Source organism: Astatotilapia calliptera, chromosome 3 (genome assembly GCF_964374335.1).
Source record: "Astatotilapia calliptera chromosome 3, fAstCal68.1, whole genome shotgun sequence".
Classification (NCBI taxonomy): domain Eukaryota; kingdom Metazoa; phylum Chordata; class Actinopteri; order Cichliformes; family Cichlidae; genus Astatotilapia; species Astatotilapia calliptera.
In genome coordinates, this window is record NC_137424.1 from 63,764,844 (window position 1) to 63,789,003 (window position 24,160).

A 24,160-nucleotide genomic window follows, 5' to 3' on the forward strand; every position below is an offset into this window, starting at 1 on the left:
AAGAATAAAACAGGAAACAACATTGAGACAGAAACTAAAGAAATAAAATTCGACACAGAATCAACATTTGAGGAACCATGACACACGCCCCTAAATTTTCCTAAAAAATCCAAATTGTGACTATACCTGCATGGTAGTTTGCAATACAGGTATCTTACCACATGATGGGACTGTAGCCTGGTTTGCCTCACAGTTTCTCTAATGCTGGATCTCGTGGTTGTAGTTGCAGTGTTTTCAAGTCAGTGGACATATTTAATAAACAACAAGTAACTGCAACAATCTAGTGACCAAAGCAAAGCAATTACCAGTTTCACTTAAAACCTAAAGCCTACCTACAGCTTTATGTCGGCTAGCAGTCGTTGCCAGTTGCCAGGGTGCAAACTCAAGATGAAAGATTTTCATTCTTGAGTTTTGATCTTATTTGGAAAACAAACAAAAAAAGAAACCCACTGACAGCTAAGGGTTTAGTAGAGGTGAGGGCACTTCCTACCAGATTTGGCTTAAGTGTGGATGCCTCCCTTTGCTAGCTAAGTTTATTGACTCAGAGCATAAAATGCAGCCGTTTTTTATATAACCATTTAAAACTATTTACAGAACAATCAGGTGTGCTGCATCATATCAGAAGGCACACAAATTATTTGTGCCACTCCAAAATAAAAGTTTTTGTCCACTCTAAGACATATAGATGATAGAAAACAAACAAACAAATAAAATGTTATCGTATTAACAATAAAGAATTTTTGGTCAACCAGCAAACATTTGGGCCAAAAAAAATTGGATCAGCTGTGGCTAAGGTGGTAGAGCAGGTCATCTGCCAACTGGAAAGTTGGTGGATGACGCTTTACGTATCCACAGGCAAGTTACTGAACCCAAAGTTGCCTCTGATGCATACATCAGAGCATGTGTGAATGCTAGATTGCACTCAGACATAGATAAAAGCGCTGCATGAATGTGTGTGCTTTTGGGACGAGACCTATAGTAGAAAACCAGCAACACCACCAAAACAACAACCACAACCAAATCCCACTTCTGAGTATTGTTTTAATCTCAGTTAGCTCTCAGGTAGCAGACAGTAAATTGTTCCTAATGTGTGTAACCACTGTTCCTCACAGTGGGGAAAATAATTCAACTCTCTAATTTTATGGTAGTTTCAGTTCTCTCTCTCTCTCTTTTTAAGATAGAACCAGAATATGAACAAAAATCCAGTTCCTTAAAATTGAGGAAATAATTATGGTCTCTAATTTTATGGTAGATTCATTTCTCTCTCTTATTTTAAGATAGACACAGAATATCAAAAATGCTGTGGTCAGAAGAAGACAAAAATGCAGGTTGAATTCATACCAAACAGCTTTGGAGGGAACGTAATGTGGACTGTGACCCAAAGAAGACCATCCCCACAGTCACACAGAGATGGAAACCATCAGCCAGCAGGCCTAGCCAGGCGCCATCATCAGAAATTCCGCTTCCGGGTCCCTCGTGGTGGCCGCCTCGTGCTCTCGCTTCAGTATGCCACCCAAGAAAGGCCCAACACCAGAGGAGGTTGAGGACATTAAAACCTCCCTCGGAGCGCTGTGCGGAGACGTGGCCGCAGTCAGGGCACAGCAGGAGCTGCTTCTGGGGCTTCTGGAGGAGGTAAAACAGCTACGCCTCCAAAATGCCGAGAAGGACAGACGGATCATGGATCTCGAGCGGCGGGTGGATGAGCTGGAGCAGTACACCCGTACGAACGACGTGGTCATCAGCGGTATTAAAATCAAGCCGCGCGCGCGTACGAGCGCGCAGTGGCCGGGAACGTCGGGGAGCCCAGCGACGAGGAGACCCGCTCGGTAGAGCAACAGGTGGCGTCCTTCCTCCAAAGCAAGGGGATAGAGATGGACCTGGAGCACATAGAAGCATGTCACTCACTGCCCAGGAGGAGTGACAGACTGCCGGCCATCATTATGAGATTTGTCAATCGGAAGAACAAGGTCGCACTGCTGAAACAAGGACGCAAACTGAAAGGCACGGACGTTTTCATTAATGAGCATCTGACACGAAAAAACGCAGACATCGCGAGGAAGGCAAGGCAACTGAAGAAGAACGGTAAAATACAACATACATGGGTAACAAACTGTAAGATTTTCATTAAGCTAAACGGGACACCAGAAGAGGCAAAAGTACTGATAGTGAGGAACATGGAGGATCTGGACAAGTATAACTGACACCAATGTATCAATTACACCAGGAAATGACATGGACACGTTGAAATTAGTTCTTCAACAGAAAGTAATTGATCTAGATTGTGAATATAAGGAGCATAATATAATAGATCCAGAAATAGATTCTGAAAGTAACTTTCTCTCTTCTTTTGTTAAAAATTTTAATTATTTCACTCAGGAACAATATGAAAAAGAAATTAACCTAGACGGGAAGCTCTCATTAATTCACTTTAACAGCAGAAGTATGTACTCTAATTTTGATTTCATTAAGGACTATTTGCAACAATTTTCTCGCCCCTTTAGTGTTATAGCCATCACTGAAACTTGGTTCAATGTCGATAAAGGAATAGATTTTTGTTTGAATGGATATGATTTAAAATACATGAATAGATTAAATAAGGCGGGCGGCGGGGTTGCTATATATGTTCATAACTCTATAAAATATAATGTTGTAACAACTATGTCTATGGCTATTGATGGAATTTTGGAATGTTTGACTATTGAGATTATGAATGAAAAAAAGAGAAATGTTATAATAAGTTGTATATATCGGACACCCAGTTCAAGTATTGACACTTTTAATGAATGGATAGAAAAAACGTTTGCTTCGGTGAACCAAAAATTACTATTTATCTGTGGTGATTTTAACATTGATTTGCTAAATCCAACAAGGTTAAAAGCCATTGATGACTTTACTGACACAATGTACAGCTTATCACTATATCCAACAATAACAAAGCCAAGCAGAATAACATCACATAGCGCCACTATTATTGACAACATTTTTACTAATGTCATGGATTTCCAAATTAATAGTGGTCTGCTTGTCTGTGATATAACTGACCACTTACCAGTTTTTACTTTGTGTGACTGTGATTTAAAAAAAAAATAGATACCAAGATCATGATAGCAAAGTGAACAATAAATGAAGAAGCAATTCATGCCTTCAATTTCGATTTAGCACAACAAGATTGGAGTTCGGTGTATGAAGAGTCAGATGTGGACAAGGCTTATGATAATTTTCTAGATATTTTTACTATGTGGTACAATAAACATTGTCCTGTAAACGAACACATGACAAAGAAAAAAAAGATAAAAAGTCCTTGGCTGACAAAAGGAATTATTAATGCTTGCAAAAAGAAAAACAATCTGTATAAACAGTTCATCAAAGTAAAAACAAAAGAAGTGGAACAAAGATATAAAGCATATAGAAATAAATTGACTGATATTATAAGAATGAGCAAACAACTTTATTATAGAAGAAGATTATATGAAAATAAAAACAATATAAAAGGAACTTGGGATGTGTTAAACAACTTAATTAAACAAGGATCTTCTGGAACATCATATCCTGAATATTTTACTGATGCAAATGGTGAAAATCACAACATGAGTAATATTGTCGATGGGTTCAATAAATTCTTCATAAATGTTGGCCCTGAACTAGCAGCGGACATCCCGTGTCGTAAAAATGAAAATATCAGTAATATCAAATCAAATCCCTTTTCACTGTTCCTCTCAGCTACAAATGAGCAAGAAGTAATAAATATCACATTAAAATGTAAAAGTAAGTCTTCAATGGATTATCATGACATAAATATGTCTGTAGTTAAACAGGTTATTCTGAATATTGCTAGTCCCTTAACATATATCTGTAATTTATCATTTCAGTCCGGTTGTTTTCCAAAAAAAATGAAAATTGCGAAAGTAATACCACTATATAAAAGTAATGACAAACACAGTTTTACCAATTATAGGCCTATTTCTCTACTGCCTCAATTCTCAAAAATTCTAGAAAAACTTTTTAATTCAAGATTAGAAAAATTCCTTGAAAAACATCAAATAATAAATGTTGGTCAGTATGGTTTCAGAACGCAAAGAACCACTTCAATGGCGATAATTGAGGCAGTAGAAGAAATTACTGATACACTGGATAAAAATAAATATGCAGTTGGTATTTTTGTTGATCTCAAAAAGGCCTTCGACACAATCAATCACTCAATTTTACTGGATAAATTGGAAAGATATGGTATTCGAGGGAAAGCTGGTAACTGGTTAAAAAGTTACCTAACAGGTCGGGAACAATATGTTAGCATAGGGCATTACCATTCAGAGAAACTTGGTATTACATGTGGTGTTCCCCAAGGGTCAGTGTTGGGACCAAAACTTTTCAATGTATACATAAATGATATTTTTGATGTTTCTCAAGTACTTAAACTCATACTGTTCGCAGATGACACCAACATATTTTTCAGTAGCGATGATTATACTGATCTTGTAATGACTGTAAACAGGGAGCTAAAATTAATAAAAAAATGGATGGACATAAATAAATTATCATTAAATATAAATAAAACTAAAGCAATGTTTTTTGGTAATTTAAAATATAATATAGAATTACCAATTATCATTGAAGGTGTACCAATTGATAATGTGAGTGAAAACAAATTTTTGGGAGTTATAATTGATAACAAAATTTCATGGAAACCCCACGTCAGACACATAAAAACCAAAATTTCTAGAAGCCTCGCAGTTTTGAACAAAGTGAAACAATTCCTTGATAAAGATGCACTTCGTACTCTGTACTGTACCCTGGTTCTTCCATATCTTACACATTGTGTGGAAGTGTGGGGAAATACATATAAAAATACAACTAATCCATTAGTCACAGTACAAAAACGAGCACTGCGTATTATTCACAAGGCTGGTTATCTAGATCATACTCACAAATTCTTTCTTCAGGCAAAGTTACTTAAATTCCAGGATCTGGTTAATTACAATACATCCATAATTTTGTATAAAGCTTTTACTAAACTTTTACCGGCAAATTTACAAACTAGATTTGAAATTCGAGAAAAGGTTTATAATGTGAGAGGCTTTGGAGAATTCAAATTACCCAGAACTCGAACAACCCGTAAAGGCTTTTGTGTGTCTGTATGTGGTGTGAAAATCTGGAACAGTCTGAGTTTACAATTGAAACAATGCAAAAATATTCATAGATTTAAATTTCTCTACAAACAGTTGGTCTGGTCACAGTATACTCAATGATGGGTTTTAGTGTGCTCTGTAATGTCTGTCCTCTTACCATTGCTGGTATGGATTCCAAAAAAATAAAAAATAAAATAAAGTGTGCGTATGTATGTACATATATGTACTTGTGTGTGTAGATATATATGTATGTGTGTTTGTTACTTGTAGTTATTACTGCCTGTTACCTGTGGTAATGCAATTTATAATTTATATATTCTGTATTCAGTTATGAAGGCTCTAATTGTTGGTTGCGAGCTGCCGCTTAGATGCTTGTATCTGCCCGGGGTGTTGATGGGTCTGTATGCAATGATGGGCGTAGCTGCGGGAAGTTTATTGTTTTTTTTTGTTGATGAGTGAGTATAGGGGTGGGATTTAATAAGTTTTCTTCGTCCCACTCCTTTTTCAGGCAAGTTTTGTTTTTTGTTTTGTGTATTTTATGTTCAATATAGGTATTTGTTGTGCCTGAAAATGAATAAATAAATGAATGAATGAATGAAACAGCACAAAAATGACTCAAAACATACTGGCAAGGTAAGCAGTAGCTAAAAATGAACCACATTAAGCTCATAGAGTGGAATAGCTAATCTTTCGACTTGGTAGAACTTCTGTTGAGGGAGCTGAAGCTTGGAGTTTCCAAGCAGCAGCCGAGAAACCTAAAAGATTTAGAGAGTTTCTGTAAAGAGGACTGAGCCAAAATGCCTCACGACATGTGTGCAGACCTGGTGACCAGCTACAAAAAATGCTTATCATGGTGGAGTTTGGGTCAATTCAGGAAAAGGCATCACATTTCATGGTAAAATACTGTAATCATAATTATGGTAATTTTTTATGCTATCAAAATATGAAACGGGTCAAATATCATTTAACACGTATGTAAAAGTTGAATGTGACGGGTTGTGGTTTGTGGCTCAGCCGAAGGGGAGGGGTGGAGCAGTGGGTTGAGGGATCAGTGCTGGGGAAGGCTGGCTGGTACAGTTGATTTGCATCATGCTAACCACTGTAACTATAGTTTACTAAAATGCATCTAGAGGTCTGCCTGTGTTATACGCCAGGGTTCGTGTAAAATTCATACAAATACCCAAGGAAAGCATGTAAGTCTTTTACTTGCAAATAACCTCACTATCATAGTATCGTCAATTAGCCAACAGCTGCGGTTGTATTCTTAAGAAATATCCTTCAAAATTGAAGTACGAACATTATGTCACAAGAGTTGTGGCTTCATGTCTAACATATCATCTTTAAAAGATTCAACCACAGGAAATAGATGTTTGTAAAAACACTTCCAGAGTGTGAAAGGTGAAATTTTTATTTGTTGTTGTTGGGTTTTCTTTATAAGGCTCACACAACGTTAAGTTTATCAAATGTTTGCAGAGGCGCTAAGGAAGCTGCAATATCCTTTGTCTTTCCAACCACGTGTTTTTCATGACTGATTAACCAAAATTGTTCAGAAATTTGTCATTATCATTGCCTCTATGGATCTTGTGCTCAGTTTGTTCCTGTGCTGCCATGATTAGTGCCTCTGTGCTCTATTTTGGTGTCTCCCAATTTTCCCTGTCTTGTCTCCAGCTGGTGCAAAAATGCAGCTGTACTTTTAACTGATACACAGAAGAGAATTTTGGCCTGTTTTCTTCTGTTTTGGCCTCACTGGCCTGGCCCGTTCATTTTATAGTTCATTTATAATTATTTTGTTTTTAAGTCTTTAAAATGTCTTGCCCGACCCTGTCTCTCTGAGCACTTACATTTGGATGTACTTTCCCAGTCCTTCAGGTCAACTGAACAGCTGCTCCTGAATTTGCCGAGGACACAACAAAAGCTCAGAGGGGACAGAGGTTTTGCTGTGGCAGCACCTAAGTTGGGGAATTTGCTGCAGCTGCATATTACACAGGCTTCCTAACTGTCCACTTTAAGTCACTTCTTAAAACCCACCTCTTTTCATTTGCTACAGGATGAGAGTTGGCTTTAAGCTTCATTTATTTATTTTTTATTTTAAGAATTTTATTCTAAATGTGATGTATGTACTTTTGCAGGTGGTTGACCTTCAGGAGGGCATGCCCGTGCCTTATCTTATGGCTGCAGTTGGCTAGGCCCCTGAAGGGCCTGAAGTCATTTCTGGCCAAGATATGTCCTTCAACACACACATTAAATATGTAGGACTGCTTCGTTTGAGAAATATCAGTAATAGTAGACACATCCTGAAATATCTTAGAGCAGGGGTGGGGGAACTCCAGGCCTCGAGGGCCAGTCGGTGTCCTGCAGGTTTTAGAGGTCTTTCATCCAACACAGCTGATTTAAATGACTAAATTACCTCCTCACCATGTCTTGATGTTCTCCAGAGGCCTGGTAATGAACTAATCATTTGATTCAGGTGTCTTGACCTAGAGTGATATTTGAAGCCTGCAGGACATCGGCCCTTGAGGCCTGGAGTTGCCCAGCCCTGTCTTACAGTGATGCTAAAGAGCTACTTCATGCACTCATTACTTCTAGGCTTGATTGTTATAAGGCATTATTATTATTAGGTCACTAAAAGCTCCCTAAAAAGCCACAACATCATAATGAGTGTTAACAGGAACAAAAAAATGTTTCCCATATTAGCTGCCATCCAAAACCCAACAATGTATGCGAGGAAAGGTATTTTAAAATCAAAGTCTGAAATACAAATATTTGGTAAAACTTACAGTTGGAGGTTTGATTGTGGGATCATAGTTCAACCTTTAGTTATGCTACTATAGTCTGCTGATGGGCTTACCATGATTAGTTATTCTTAAACTCTGGTGCTTTCCAATATTGTGTCGTTTCTCTGTCTTCTTTTCTGGTAAGTGCTTGTGCATCAACCAGAATGCAGCCTGTGTCAGTTGCTCTCACTTTTTCTTCTTATTTTTTCTCCCCACTTCTTTACTTCAAATTCAAGTTCAATGTGGGTTCATAAAATAGTGATGTGCCATTCTGTTGTTGCAGCGTGTGAGAAGAGCCAACTCCCGTTGAGGTGAGCCAGCTCTGTGGAGAATCCATGCAGGTAGTGTAGTGATAGAGGCACAGAGAGCTGGGGACCTGGATTTAAATTCAGCCACGTTAGGAGAAAGTTAAGAGAATAGAAAGTAGGAACAACTGGCTGCAATTCAAAAACATTGTCCTTCTGTTGTTGCAGAAAGGACAAAGACTGCAAAGTTGAGTGCAAAATGTACAAACTGAAAATATCAATCAGAGCAGGGTCAACAATAAACATATACACTCACTCGTCCATACAGCTGGAGGAGATCTGCCCTTTTCCTCCAGCCACTGACCCTAGAGCAGTTTCCCATTTTGAGTACTTCTATAGTATCTATTGTCTTGCAGAAAACTGCAGGTATACACTGGCCTTCAGCAATTCAATAAGAATTGTACATTTAGGAAAATGAGTGCATTTATTCCAAAACAAATGACCCAAGGCAAACGGATAAGTGTTAATGAGAAACTGGGTAAGGAGCCAATTACTCCTCCAAAATGGAAAATGGCTAACAACATTTGTCCAATCTTTAAACACTATATCTATTCTTACCAGCAGTAGCAAATGCAAAAAGTAAGACATTTATGAAAATACTGAATAAACATGTCACACATGCATCCTTTGTATTTGAAGGCGCTGAGAGATACTGAATGAAGAGCCATTTGAGAGCTGTGCCAGCTGGCTCTTCAAAGGGAGCAGACCAAAAAGAACCAAATCTTTGAAAAGAACTAAAACCTCTCCGGAGGAAATTAAAGAACCTTACTTTAGGTTGACCCAAAGTACTAGTTGGGCAATATTTGAAAGTATGATATGGCTGCTTTATGTCATATAAAACTAGAAAAATTGATTTCTTGTTGTTGATTCTTTTTCAACATAAATGCAAAAGCATCCCAAAATTAGCTGCGATGCTTAAATGCATCGCAGCTGAGACTAGAGCCACATGTCAGATATAGAAAGTCACCAAGTCATTCTTAAGGAGGAAGTGGAAGTGAAGGCTCACCACTTCCCTGTGTCCCTGTGTTCTGCCAAGGCTTCTGGCTTCAACCAGCACACAGTTCACAAAGCTCTGGATCTGATATGCCAGATTAAGAGTGTATGCGACAAGATTTTGGACTTACTTTATTACTGTTTTGTGCATTTCCACAAACATTATTTGAATATATGTCAGTCTTGTCGCTAACCATGTTTTTAATACAGTATTCTCAATGAGGATGCACCTGTAAGTAAATTCTAGGTTAAGCTTAAAGACATAAAAGAACATTTACATCGCCTGCCTACTTTATGTAATTGCTCTTCTCAATTGTTGTGGGTCCCGTTTGATCTGTAAATGTAATAAATATTTTGCCAGGTGATTAAACAGAAGTTGTTACTGTTACGTACTCTTTTCCTGTAAAATTAATAACAGAAAACATAATTATTCCATTTTTTTTTTTTTTTTTTTACAGTTTCTTCCATCTGATCTACAGACTGAAAGCTGTTGCCCAGACCTGGAGCTGGTTTCACCAACCATGCTGTGCAGTATGGCCAGACACCCGCAATTATTTTTCTTTTCTGTCCAATGGACATTGTTCCAGAAATCTTATTGTTCGTTTAGATACAACTTTGCAAATCTAAGGCATGATGCTATAGCCTTTGTAGAGAGGGACTGTTCTCCTGCCAACTCTGCCAAACAATCCATTCAGTGTATTTGCCAACTGAGGCCTGCAGTGTCGAAGATGAAGCTTTCAAGTTATTTGTTTTGTTCGTTTTTGAAGTGTCTCTGATCTTTGCACAGTCTCATATTGGATGAATTTTTTGGAATGTCCACGCTATCTTCAATTTTTTATTTCTCAGTTTAGAATTCTGTACTTTAGGTTGTTTGGAAATAGCCTTAAAACTGTCCCCCGATTGATGAGCAGCAAAGCTGCTTCTCTAAAATCATTGCTCATGTCTTTCACTCCTGGATGCTCTAGACCAGGGGTCTCAAACTCAAAATGAGCCACTGGCCACTGCTGGCACCGTCATCTCATTGGAGGGCCACTTTAGTGTTCAAGTAGTACAGAAAAAAAACAAAACAAAACAGAAAACACCCACTAATATTTCCTGAAATCAGTTTTGTTTGCTTTTTCAAATTTCAAATATTGTTAGGGTCCCTGGGTTGTTGACCCTGTTTTGGGTTTTTGGTTCTTTGATTTTGTTTATTTCATTATATTCTAGCTTTGTCTTATGGGTTATAGGATTATTTTTAGTTTAGGTTCTCTGTGTGGGTTTTGTTTGAGTTTTAGTGTTCTGGTTTTCTGACTGTGATCCATAGTTACTGTCTCCCCTGTCTGCTGTATCCCCGTGTCAAGTCTGTGTCTCTGTGTTATGTTTCCTGTTTTACTTTGAAAGTCCATGTTTTATGTTAATGTATTTGGTTTTGCTTCCCCCATCTGGTTAGGCCTGATTTTTGTTAGGCCAGCTGTGTTTCCCTCCTGTTACCCATTCCCTGATTGCTCCCTCTGTGTATTTTAGCCTTGTGTTTCTCTGTGTCAGTGTCACGATCTGCAAATGTTAACGCAATTTTCTTTCTCACTCTTAACCAACTGAAGCCTTTCATTGAACTGCCAAATAAACAAATTGGTCCTCTCTTTCTGGCCAGACACCTGGCAGCACTTCTGCTATGATTTTGTTTGTATTTAATTAAATAAAAATGCAGACATAAGTGTACACATTCGTTTTTGACTGTTAGTGAAAATTGTTTTCTTTTTGTTTATACTCTCTTGTTACCTCGGCCAGGTCCGCGGCTCCGAACCATAGTAAAAGGACCTCTGGCTAATATGTTGGGTTACGTGTCAGGCTCATAGCCGAAAAATAGCTTTACTGTCTGGGTCAACTTTGCTAGCGAGAGACAGAGAGAGGTGTTGAAAGGCTGCTCCAACTGAACTTATTGTTTTGGAGGAAAACACGAACACAGTGTACAGTCGAGTCTTAATAGCTTACTTACAATTGGGCTCGTCAGGCACTCTTCTTGGCTGCAGTGGTTGTTATTATTATATTTACATGCTTCCAGCTCCCGTTTCTGGTTGGTGACAGCTCGTACTTTTCGACTCTCCTTTTTCTCCCTCCCTTGCGCTCACAGACACATAATGGGTATGGCAGTCCATTCTGCCTGCAGCACGGACTACACTGCCTATGAGGCTACATTCTTTAGGGCTATGCCTGTAACACTCTGCCTATTGCCTTCATATGAAAAAATTTTTTGAATAATAATTTTTTTAAAAAATTTCTTCATGTCAATATGTGAGCCGCAAGTAGAGGTGACGTGGCCCGTGGGCCGCGAGTTTGAGACCCCTGCTCTAGACCATCCAACCAAGAAAACCTCAGCTTTTTTCACAGGACCACAAGCGTGTCTACCTGGCCTTGTGCTGGCCCATGTGTGGGCCATACCAATGTTGCTATGTGGGTAACCTCACCAGGTTTTGGATAAAGTGTACACTCACAAACCTGTCAAACATGCATTTGAAATGTTCGCTACCATAGCAGTATAGTATTGCCTCATGGTATTTGGATCTTCTAACTAAAGTATGAAAATAGGAACATAAATAGTGCCATCATTGCCAGACCTTGCCCACATCTGGTTGACATACACCCCGCCATGACACCAGTCAGTCAGAAGTGCCAGCTTGATGCCGGATCCATGCCAGACCTGTTTTCTATTAGCCTGGGCCATAAAAAAACCAAACCACAATTGGGCCAGATGTGGCATGCCATCACATGAACAGTGCCATCTACAGGGAGTGCAGAATTATTAGGAAAATGAGTATTTTGTCCACATCATCCTCTTCATGCATGTTGTCTTACTCCAAGCTGTATAGGCTCGAAAGCCTACTACCAATTAAGCATATTAGGTGATGTGCATCTCTGTAATGAGAAGGGGTGTGGTCTAATGACATCAACACCCTATATCAGGTGTGCATAATTATTAGGCAACGTTCTTTCCTTTGGCAAAATGGGTCAAAGGAAGGACTTGACAGGCTCAGAAAAGTCAAAAATAGTGAGATATCTTGCAGAGGGATGCAGCAGTCTCAAAATTGCAAAGCTTCTGAAGCGTGATCATCGAACAATCAAGCGTTTCATTCAAAATAGTCAACAGGGTCGCAAGAAGCGTGTGGAAAAACCAAGGCGCAAAATAACTGCCCATGAACTGAGAAAAGTCAAGCATGCAGCTGCCAAGATGCCACTTGCCACCAGTTTGGCCATATTTCAGAGCTGCAACAAAACTGGAGTGCCCAAAAGCACAAGGTGTGCAATACTCAGAGACATGGCCAAGGTAAGAAAGGCTGAAAGACGACCACCACTGAACAAGACACACAAGCTGAAACGTCAAGACTGGGCCAAGAAATATCTCAAGACTGGTTTTTCTAAGGTTTTATGGACTGATGAAATGAGAGTGAGTCTTGATGGGCCAGATGGATGGGCCCGTGGCTGGATTGGTAAAGGGCAGAGAGCTCCAGTCCGACTCAGACGCCAGCAAGGTGGAGGTGGAGCACTGGTTTGGGCTGGTATCATCAAAGATGAGCTTGTGGGGCCTTTTCGGGTTGAGGATGGAGTCAAGCTCAACTCAATCAATCAATCAATCAATCAAAGCTTTATTCGTCACATGCAGGTTGCCCTGCAGTGAAATGGGACCCCCCTGCAGTGAAATGGGACCCCCCCCCCCCGACCTTACACATATAGCACAAACATTACATGGGGATACAGGTCGGAGATTGGTAGAATCAGAGAAAAGACATTGAAATGTACACTACAGTGGGGAGAGTACAAGAGGAAAAAAGAGACCCCTACTCATGCTGTGCTTCCATGGTAGGACAGCATGAGAACAGGAAACAAAAAAACTCCTTTGCACAAAAAAGCACAAATGTCCACAGCACAACACTGTGAAGACATGACAAGCCACAGGGGTGGGTGGGGGGTGAGGAGTAATCCGAAGAAACACAGCAGCCACCCTGCACAGCGCTATCATTCCAGCGCGGCACACAGACCCGCCGTGTTCCCTCGCCGGAAACAAGCATCGAAGGCGTTGGAAAGGGAGGGGAGATGAGTGAGTGCCTATCAGTGTAAGTGTATGTGTGTGCGTGTCCATAGTTCAGCGGAGACAGTGTCCTTCGCTCTATCAGGCTCCCAGTCCCAGTCCTACTGCCAGTTTCTGGAAGACACCTTCTTCAAGCAGTGGTACAGGAAGAAGTCTGCATCCTTCAAGAAAAATATGATTTTCATGCAGGACAATGCTCCATCACACGCGTCCAAGTACTCCACAGCATGGCTGGCAAGACAGGGTATAAAAGAAGAAAAACTAATGACATGGCCACCTTGTTCACCTGATCTGAACCCCATTGAGAACCTGTGGTCCATCATCAAATGTGAGATTTACAAGGAGGGAAAACAGTACACCTCTCTGAACAGTGTCTGGGAGGCTGTGGTTGCTGCTGCACGCAATGTTGATGGTGAACAGATCAAAACACTGACAGAATCCATGGATGGCAGGCTTTTGAGTCGCTGATTTGTTTTTGTTTTGTTTTTGAATGTCAGAAATGTATATTTGTGAATGTGGAGATGTTATATTGGTGTCACTGGTAAAAATAAATAATTGAAATGGGTATATATTTGTTTTTTGTTAAGTTGCCTAATAATTATGCACAGTAATAGTCACCTGCACACACAGATATCCCCCTAAAATAGCTAAAACTAAAAACAAACTAAAAACTACTTCCAAAAGCATTCAGCTTTGATATTAATGAGTTTTTTGGGTTCGTTGAGAACATGGTTGTTGTTCAATAATAACATTATTCCTCAAAAATACAACTTGCCTAATAATTCTGCACTCCCTGTAATCTAAGTAGCTCAATGAGGTAGCTTGAAGATATATTGTTAATAATTCGGAAGGTGAGCAGCAGGATTTTGAATTGAATGTGATACTATCAGTGAGGCCAGGGTGAGCAGGAGAGGAGGGGGGGGGGGGTTGCTGTCTTATTTAATGAATCATTTCAATGTAAGCAGCTATCTCCTGGAAGTTTTCAGTCTTTTGAATATGTGGCTTTACAGCTGAAGGCCCCATCCAAAGTTGTGTTTCTTAATGTTTACAGGCCTCCCAAATACTGCACAGACTTTTTTAATGACCTCAGTGAACTGCTGTCTGTGATCTGTGTTGACTTTGACTGTGTAATTATTGTTGGGGATTTTAACATCCATGTGGACAACCCTCAGGACAAAGGGACTAAAGACCTGAGTAACACTCTGGGCAACTTTGGGCTGACTCAGCATGTAACAGAGGCCACACATAATGGAGGACACACTCTTGACCTACTGATCTCCAAAGGCCTGAGCATTTCAAAGGTTACTGTGTCTGATGTGGGCCTGTCTGATCATTACTGTGTTTTCTTTGAAAGTAAAATCTCAGCCCACAAAAAATATATCAACAACAGTGATCACAAAACGGTGTATAACTGAACACAGTACTGCAATTTTTAACCAGGTCTTCCCATTAACACCTGACCTGTCCAGAGGGTCAGTCAATGAGCTCGTCAATAGCTTCAATGCTAACATGTTAAATGTAATGGACACTATTGCTCCCATTAAGGTGAAGGTTATCTCTGGAAGGAAAAAGTCTCCATGGAGAAACTCCACACTGGTGAAAAAAGAAAAAAGAGAGTGTAGGAAAGCTGAGCGCAGATGGAGAAAAACAAACCTCCAGGTTCATTATGACATTTATAAAGAGAAACTTCACAATTATAATTTACAACTGAGGAATGCAAGGAGGTCCTACTTCTCTGACATCATCACTAAAAACAGCCATAATGCTCGGGTCTTATTTTCTACAGTTGACAGGCTAACAAACCCTCCTGTGTCAGTGGCAGCTGAACTTCATTCGACCATGGCCTGCAATGACTTTGCCAAATTCTTCACAGAAAAAATCCAAAAAATTAGACAAGCAATTGGTTCATCAACAGCAGATCCAGGATATGTACTGTGTCCACCAAAAAACTGTTTAAACACCATGAAACAGTTTCAACCTATTAACAGCAAAGACCTGGAGGACATCTTAGGTCAACTGAACTCCTCCTCCTGCTGTTTAGATGTCCTGCCAACAAGTTTTTTCAAAAACGTCTCAAAGACTTTAGAGTCAGACCTGTTACAGATCGTCAACTTTTCTTTATTATCAGGTGTGTTTCCAGAATCACTAAAAACTGCTGTAATCAAACCTATACTGAAAAAGGACAATCTTGACAAGACACAAATGAACAACTACAGGCCGATCTCAAATTTCCCATTTTTAAGTAAGATCATTGAAAAAGCAGTTTCTCAACAGCTCAGTTACTTCTTAAAACAGAATAATTGCTACGATGCCTTCCAGTCTGGTTTTAGACAGAACCACAGCACTGAAACCGCTCTGACCAAAGTGTTTAATGACATATGTCTGAATACAGACAGTGGAAAAATGTCAGTCCTAGTTTTACTGGATCTCAGTGCAGCATTTGATACAGTTGACCACAACATATTACTCAAACGACTGGAGAACTGGACAGGTCTTTCAGGAACTGTACTAAACTGGTTCAAAACATACTTAGAAAACAGGAAATACTTTGTATCAATAGGTAACTTCACATCTGAGCAGACAAGTATCACATGTGGAGTTCCCCAAGGTTCCATCTTGGGACCCCTTCTGTTTAACATCTACATGCTCCCACTGGCACAGATTATAAAGAACAACAAAATAAACTATCACAGCTATGCAGATGACACACAAATATATATCACAATGTCACCAGGAGACCGAGGCCCTGTACAGGCTCTTGGTAAATGCATTGAGGAAATCAATGACTGGTTGTGCCACAATTTTCTCCAGCTAAACAAAAGCAAAACTGAGGTAATAGTCTTTGGCGCCAAAGAAAAACGACTACAGGTCACCAGAGAACTTCAATCTATACATCTAAAAACCACAAACCAGGCGAGAAATTTGGGTGTAGTGATGGATGCAGACCTAAACTTAGAAAAACACATTAAGACAATAACAAAGTCAGCTTACTATCACCTCAAGAATATTTCAAGGATCAAAGATCTGATGTCTCAACAGGACCTGGAAAAACTAGTCCATGCATTCATCTTTAGTATGCTTAATTACTGTAACAGCATCTTTACAGGTCTACCTAAAAAATCAGTCAGACAACTACAGCTCATTCAGAACTCTGCTGCTCGAGTCCTCACTAAGACCAAAAAAGTGGACCACATCAGTCCAGCTCTGAGGTCTTTACACTGGCTGCCTGTCCGTCAGAGGATAGACTTTAAAGTTCTGATGCTGGCCTATAAAGCTCTGAATGGTTTAGGACCAAAATACATCAATGACCTCCTGACCCAGTATGAACCTTCCAGATCCCTCAGGTCACCTGGATCCGGTCTTTTATCAGTTCCCAGAGTCAGAACCAGACACGGAGAAGCTGCATTCAGCTTTTATGCTCCTTATATCTGGAACAAACTCCCAGAAAGCCTCAGATCAGCTGAAACACTCAGTTTATTTAAATCCAGGTTGAAGACTCACCTATTCTGAGCTGCATTTGAATAAAGCACCAAATCCACACTTTTAAGCTTAAATTTCAAAACTTACATTTAACTACTGATTTTATCTACTGTTCTGATTTTATCTGTTTTGATTTTATATACTGTTTTGTTTGTTTGTTTGTTTGTTAATTAGTTAGTTTATTTGCTTGTTTTAATCAATTTTAAATCATGCTTTTTATTTGTTCTTGTTTCTAATGTCTCTGTAAAGCACTTTGAATCACCTTGTTGTTGAATTGTGCTATACAAATAAACTTGCCTTGCCTTGCCTAACCAATCAACCTGATCTCACTAACTATGGTGGTGCAGTGCTTGGCACTGTTGCCTCACCACTTTCAAATCCACCACCTGACACAGATAATGTGTGTGGTGTTTGCATGTTCTGTCTTAGTACTCCAGCTTCCTCCCAAAGTTCACAAACACGCAGTTAGAGGGGGTAACTTATACAACCTGCAATTTTTAAACACCAATCAAAAACACTGTTGCCTGTCAAAGCACAGATCAAGAAACAATAGTCGAGGGAATAAAGGATTTTACTCTAATTCTGCGCATAAAATAGTGGCGACTAGAAGCAAGTAAGCTTGTCTAAGGTGACTCCATTCCTTCCATACGATCATGTGAAACAGAATGTACTCCTTATTTCAATTCTAAGGTTTTGCCCATGAGGACATAAAGAACCATCCCACAGTTTTGAGGTTAGCGTTAGCATGGGGGATGATATTGAGTAATTACTCTGCACACAGAGAACAACCAATATAAAATCCCCATTTCTCTAAACTCCCTAGTCAATAAAAATACTGGCGGCTGCCAGTGCTACCCCTCATCCTCCTAGTACCACAACTGTGGTATTATTTTGAATTACTTTACTTTAAATTAGAGAAGCAGAGCTATTGCAGGGGGGCCCTGTATGAATTGGGTAAAAAAAGGGGGCCTAGCAAAAAAAGTTTGGGAACCACTGCCCTAACTCATCTTTATCTAAAAATGAAATTAAAGTATGCCATCCATACTTTTTATGGGTAATGTGATGCTGAGTGTTAAAACAGAGTTTATCTACATGTGTTTTTGCTCATAATTAAATTATCTCTGATTTTAATCAAAAGTATAATTAAATATGATGTGTAATAATAATACTAATCACACTCAATACTTTAATTAGTATATCAGTCTAACCAATATGATGAATACGAAAATATATTCTGAATAATAAAATGATCTGCATGTAGTTGTCTGTTTGTGCTAAAAATAACTGGGTGAGGGGAAATTGGAAAAAAAATGATATTGAATATATTTTGCAAACACAGGAAAAAAGTACTGCTATGTAACAGAGTTAAAAATAAATCATGTTGGAGTCATAGTATGGAGGGTGCTGAGTGCCAAAATGTTGGCAGCAGGAACTGACAAAAAGGCTCCTGACCAGATATTTGCAGTTTTTTTATTTAAAGTTTACCTACAGGCCATGCAGAGAGTCACAGTAACTTTGTTTAAGATAAACAGTTGGTTTTTATACACCACAGCGATAAAACAGTTGAACCTCAGATTCGAACACATTTAGATAAATTTGCAATCTTGGAATTTATGTAACTATAATGAACTTTAATTTCTTTAATTTTCTCTTAGGTTTTCCACACACATCTGTCCTCAATGTTTTCAAAGACCTAAGCATCAATTGGACGAACCTGGCCACAACAAGACTCTTTCCTAAGGTACAGTTTGGTGTTACTGTTTGGAACATTACCAAGGACAGTGGTCATTAACCCCTGAAATGTTGCAGGGGCATTTTTTCATCCCAAATACCAGTATAGTACAATACAGCTCCTTGTGAGCTCCTGTTTCTGAAATATATATTTTAACTATCCAGGCACATGTAATATCATGGCTCCAGTTCCTGGCTCCTATCTAGACTGGCAACATAATCACTATTTCTGGGTCCTCCCAAAAGAGGACTGAAGTAAGGCCAATTAGTGTTAATTCAAATTATGAATTAAATTAGTCAGCATTAAGCATTTGGCTTAATGCTTAACTGCATATTTACCTATCACAATGAATAGACATGTCTGCAACTACATAGTTCATACTGTCTTGAACCTGCCTGTTTGATTGCCTCATTGGCAACACTATTTCTACTACATTATTTTCACTTAGATTCCTGTTCCATTAAGTAGAAGATATATAGTTTGTTACTTTACCTGCATGATAACTTGCAGTATCAGTATTTGGGCACATGATGGGGCCGTTGATGTTGCATGACTTTTTAATTTTGGGGGAAAAATATATTTCACCCTATTTTAGGGGAGCTTTAGGGTCCCTAATAGTATATCAATCATAAAATCTGACACCAGTGCAGTTTTCTTTAGAAAAGGTTTAAGTATTGCATTTTTAAAACACTGAGACAGAGGCAGTAGGCAATGAAAATTTTACAGTATAGGGGAACTGCAGACCAACAATCAGAGGTACATCTTTCACAAATCAGTGGAAGTGGTGTTGATTTGACAGGTGGAGGAATTCAGGTGGTATGTTATCTTGTGTAATTCTTTAACTGTGATCTCTTAAAATTAAAATATTTAAAAAAAAAAAAAAAACCAGACAGCTCAGGGTTCAGTACAGGTGAAGGAATTTGTCATTCTTTTTTTGTATTTCTTCCATTTTTCCGCTTTCAAGAAATAGTTAAACTGTTCACATTTGTCAGTGGATGTTTCCTTTGGATTGCTGAAGGACTGATCACCAAGTTTATTTTCTAAAAAGATACCTTTGGGTTTTAGCAGTTTAAGATTAATTTAGGCCAATATCAGTTTTTTTTCTCCAAATCATCATAAGAGTTTTTATCATTAGAATAGAATAGAATAATCCTTTATTATCCCATGGATGAGAAATTTCGGTGTTACAGAGCTCTTACAGCAAGGGAAAATATAATATATAAGAGGAAGACACAAGGTGGTCCTATAAACATAAGCAGCCAAAGTTCATATATACAACTATATATGAACTCAATGTTTTTTCATCCAGTGGAGACAGTGCAACAGAAATAGTGAACACATCACAATAAAATCACCTTAAGGATCATTACACTGCCTCGCCAACAATAAGTTCTTGTCCTCGAGTGAAAACACACTCTCTGAGCTGGGGGTGTAGTCTGCGTTGGCTCTTAGGTCTCCTAAATCTCTGAGAGGTAGAAATAGCTATATGGATTAGAGGGGAAAACCTGAAGGAGGGGAAGGCAGCACCTGCTGGAAGTCCATCTGTAGAGGGGTATGGGGGCTTTGCACAAATGCTTCAAGGAAAGGAGGAAGAGAATGTCCTCTATAAGGGGCCATTCGGTCTCTGTGCAACACCACTTTCCACCTCTAGAAGGCAACTGCACCCTGTAAACCACTTCCCCAACTCATTCCAGGACACTGCAGGGCCCCATTGAGTGGCTATCCAGTTTAAAAAAAAAAACATCCTTTTCCTCTCTTTGGACGCACACCAGCTCTCCATCATGGAAGGGCCTCCCCTTAGTAGTGTTGTTGGAATTTCTATTTTGGCGCAGTCCTGCCTTTGCCAGCTGCAGCTTCCTCGAGTAGTCCAGGCCTGGTGGTGCCTCCAGTGTGTCAGGGGGCTTGACGAAAGCCAGCCTGGCAGGGATACTCAGCTCTCTCCCTAAACAGGGCAGGTGTGCATTTGGTGGAGTCTTAGACTGCTGACCTGTAGGCCATGAGGGTGAGGGAAAGATGGAAGCCCCACTGGTGTTCTGAGGTAAGGATGGCTACAGTGGAGCAAAAAAGTATTTAGTCAGCCACCGATTGTGCAAGTTCCCCCACTTAAAATGATGACAGAGGTCAGTAATTTGCACCAGAGGTACACTTCAACTGTGAGAGACAGAATGTGAAAAAAAAATCCATGAATCCACATGGTAGGATTTGTAAAGAATTTATTCGTAAATCAGGGTGGAAAATAAGTATTTGGTCACCTCAAACAAGGAAAATCTCTGGCTCTCACAGACCTGTAACGTCTTCTGTAAGAAGCTTTTCTGTCCCCCACTCGTTACCTGTATGAATGAGACCTGTTTGAACTCATCATCTGTATAAAAGACACCTGTCCACAGCCTCAAACAGTCAGACTCCAAACTCCGCCATGGCCAAGACCAAAGAGCTTTCGAAGGACACCAGGAAAAGTATTGTAGACCTGCACCAGACTGGGAAGAGTGAATCTACAATAGACAAGCAGCTTGGTGTGAAAAAATCAACTGTGGGAGCAATCATCAGAAAATGGAAGACATACAAGACCACTGATAATCTCCCTCGATCTGGGGCTCCACGCAAGATCTCATCCCGTGGGGTCAAAATGATCATGAGAACGGTGAGCAAAGATCCCAGAACCACACGGGGGGACCTGGTGAATGACCTGCAGAGAGCTGGGACCAAAGTAACAAAGGTCACCATCAGTAACACACTACAACGGCAGGGAATCAAATCCCACAGTGCCAGACGTGTTCCGCTGCTGAAGCCAGTGCATGTCCAGGCCCGTCTGAAGTTTGCCAGAGAGCACATGGATGATACAGCAGAGGATTGGGAGAATGTCATGTGGTCAGATGAAACCAAAGTAGAACTTTTTGGTATAAACTCAACTCGTCGTGTTTGGAGGAAGAAGAATACTGAGTTGCATCCCAAGAACACCATACCTACTGTGAAGCATGGGGGTGGAAACATCATGCTATGGGGCTGTTTTTCTGCCAAGGGGACAGGACGACTGATCCGTGTTAAGGACAGAATGAATGGGGCCATGTATCGTGAGATTTTGAGCCAAAACCTCCTTCCATCAGTGAGAACTTTGAAGATGAAACGAGGCTGGGTCTTCCAACATGACAATGATCCAAAACACACCGCCCGGGCAACAAAGGAGTGGCTCCGTAAGAAGCATTTGAAAGTCCTGGAGTGGCCTAGCCAGTCTCCAGACCTCAACCCCATAGAAAATCTGTGGCGGGAGTTGAAAGTCCGTGTTGCTCGGCGACAGCCCCAAAACATCACTGCTCTCGAGAAGATCTGCATGGAGGAATGGGCCAAAATACCAGCTACTGTGTGTGCAAACCTGGTAAAGACCTATAGTAAACGTTTGACCTCTGTTATTGCCAACAAAGGTTATGTTACAAAGTATTGTGTTGTATTTTTGTTATTGACCAAATACTTATTTTCCACCCTGATTTACGAATAAATGAGTTCAGCAACTAACCACTCTTACTAGATTGTATCAGGTCGTCTCAACAAGAACAAATTAAGTGTTTGAATTCCATGCAAATCCTACATGATTTAATTACGTTCATAGAAACATGAAATTATTGTGTTCAAATTACAAGTTAGACTTTTTTAATGTAACAACCACCCAATTTACTTTTTTTGGTATACCAAAAAAAGTAGAGGTGGCTGCTCGACTTGACTGAGATGGATGCCTTCCTGAAACCACGATCTAAAGAGCGCGAGTCTGAAACCCGTGCAGTGTCGCAGGATTTAACATTGCTATATTATTGACTTACTTCACTTGAACATGATATGAACAATTTAATCTACCCTCTCTGCATATCATGTAGTTTCTACACTATATAGTTACACTTAACTTTAAAGCATGAGGCAATTGTGTTAAATACACGCAAGATGCTTATGTAAATCCAAGAGCTGGCCAATCCGTTTTTTTCAGTGTAGGGCAGTTAATGCCATAGACAATAGTCCCAAACAACTCACTCTTCAACTCTCTCACTATGTGGGTATCCACCAACAATATTCCTAATATGCCAGTCCTGTCTCTTTTTTAGTGTTGTATTGGAAATAAAAACAATAATAAAACAAGATTCAGAGATGATCAGTAAAAATCAGCTACTTATGAGTGGTCCCCTATCAGTAAATCCTACATGGGTCATATAGGCATTTAAGTAATCTTTTAAGACTGGACCACCTGTTTCAGTTCAGAAAACAATGACCATGAATGTCTGATGCTTGGTGGATCTTTCATTTGTCTTATGTTTTCTTAACCATACAACGAAAACAGATAACCAAGAAGAGGATGTCCAAGTCTAAATTGTAGATAAACTCATTATCACGGTTATTATCAGTATTAATCATCAGCCCTAGCTGTTACAGAAGTGACAGCTTTTGAAACAGTGTTTGAAGTTCAGACATTATTTCGCTTTATCTGAATTTCAAGACATATCAATGTTTACTAAAACCTCAATAACCTTGCTTCGTTTTTTAGACCATATTGATTATTTTGTATATTTGGGGTCACTTTGGGGTCAGGATACATAATTTCATTGAAAAGAATTATATTTAAGGTACTTTTACTAGAAGAGCATATTTAAGTCTGTGACCTGCACATAAACTCTTTATCATGCTATTATCAATTAGCCGGCAGCCTTAGTAGAATTCTGAAGAAGGAACGTCTTTCAAAGATAAAGTTCAAACATTATTTCACAAGACGTATAATTTAATCTTTAACTCACTATATTCAATTGTGTCCACCACGTGAACATATGTGAGTGCCTGATCAGCACTGAACTTTAAAATGGTAAACGGCCTGTATTTATATAGCACTTTACTAGTCCCTAAGGACCCCAAAGCGCTTTACATATCCAGTCATCCACCCATTCACACACTGGTGATGGCAAGCTACATTGTAGCCACAGCCACCCTGGGGCGCACTGACAGAGGCGAGGCTGCCGAACACTGGCGCCACCGGGCCCTCTGACCACCACCAGTAGGCAACGGGTGAAGTGTCTTGCCCAAGGACACAACGACCGAGACTGCCCAAGCCGGGGCTCGAACCGGCAACCTTCCGATTACAAGGTGAACTCCCAACTCTTGAACCACGATCGCCCCTGAACTTTACTTTGTCCTTCATCCTTAAAAGCCTGAAACCAACAAAACATTTCCTTTCCTTCCACCCCTGCATAGTTACCAGCTGTCAGCTACCTAAAAAAGGATCCTGGTGTTATTTGTCTCTCAGAAACAGTTCATAACTTCAACTCATTCATGTCACCTAAAAGGTAAACCTGTTTCTCCATCACCTGTTCAGCTCTGATGATTCAGTAAGGACATCTCCTGGTTTCATCTTCATGTTTCCCTCTCACCAGATAACCAAACCATATCATGACCAGCAGCTTTACAGCTGTGGCTCCAGCAAACATCAGCTGATACTAGAAATTAATATTAAATAAATTCTAACAACAGCTGATCAAGCTTAAACGTGCTGCTGTTGTTTAGCGCGACATCCGCTGGTTTCCTCTTTCGGCGCAAAGTGAGCGATAAACAAACAAGAGAGCCGATCAGCTGATCATTGATCAGTTTTCATGATTGAAGCAGAAACGGGAGAGGGAGGGGAGAATGAGAGAAGAAGAGGCAGCTGTGCAGCAAAG

General features: G+C 39.8%; 1 pseudogene; it reads left to right on the top strand.

Moving 5' to 3' along the window:
* Window positions 1–1,506: 1,506 nt before the first annotated feature.
* Window positions 1,507–24,160, top strand: part of LOC145423444 (ladderlectin-like) — a 29,401-nt pseudogene continuing 6,747 nt past the window's right edge.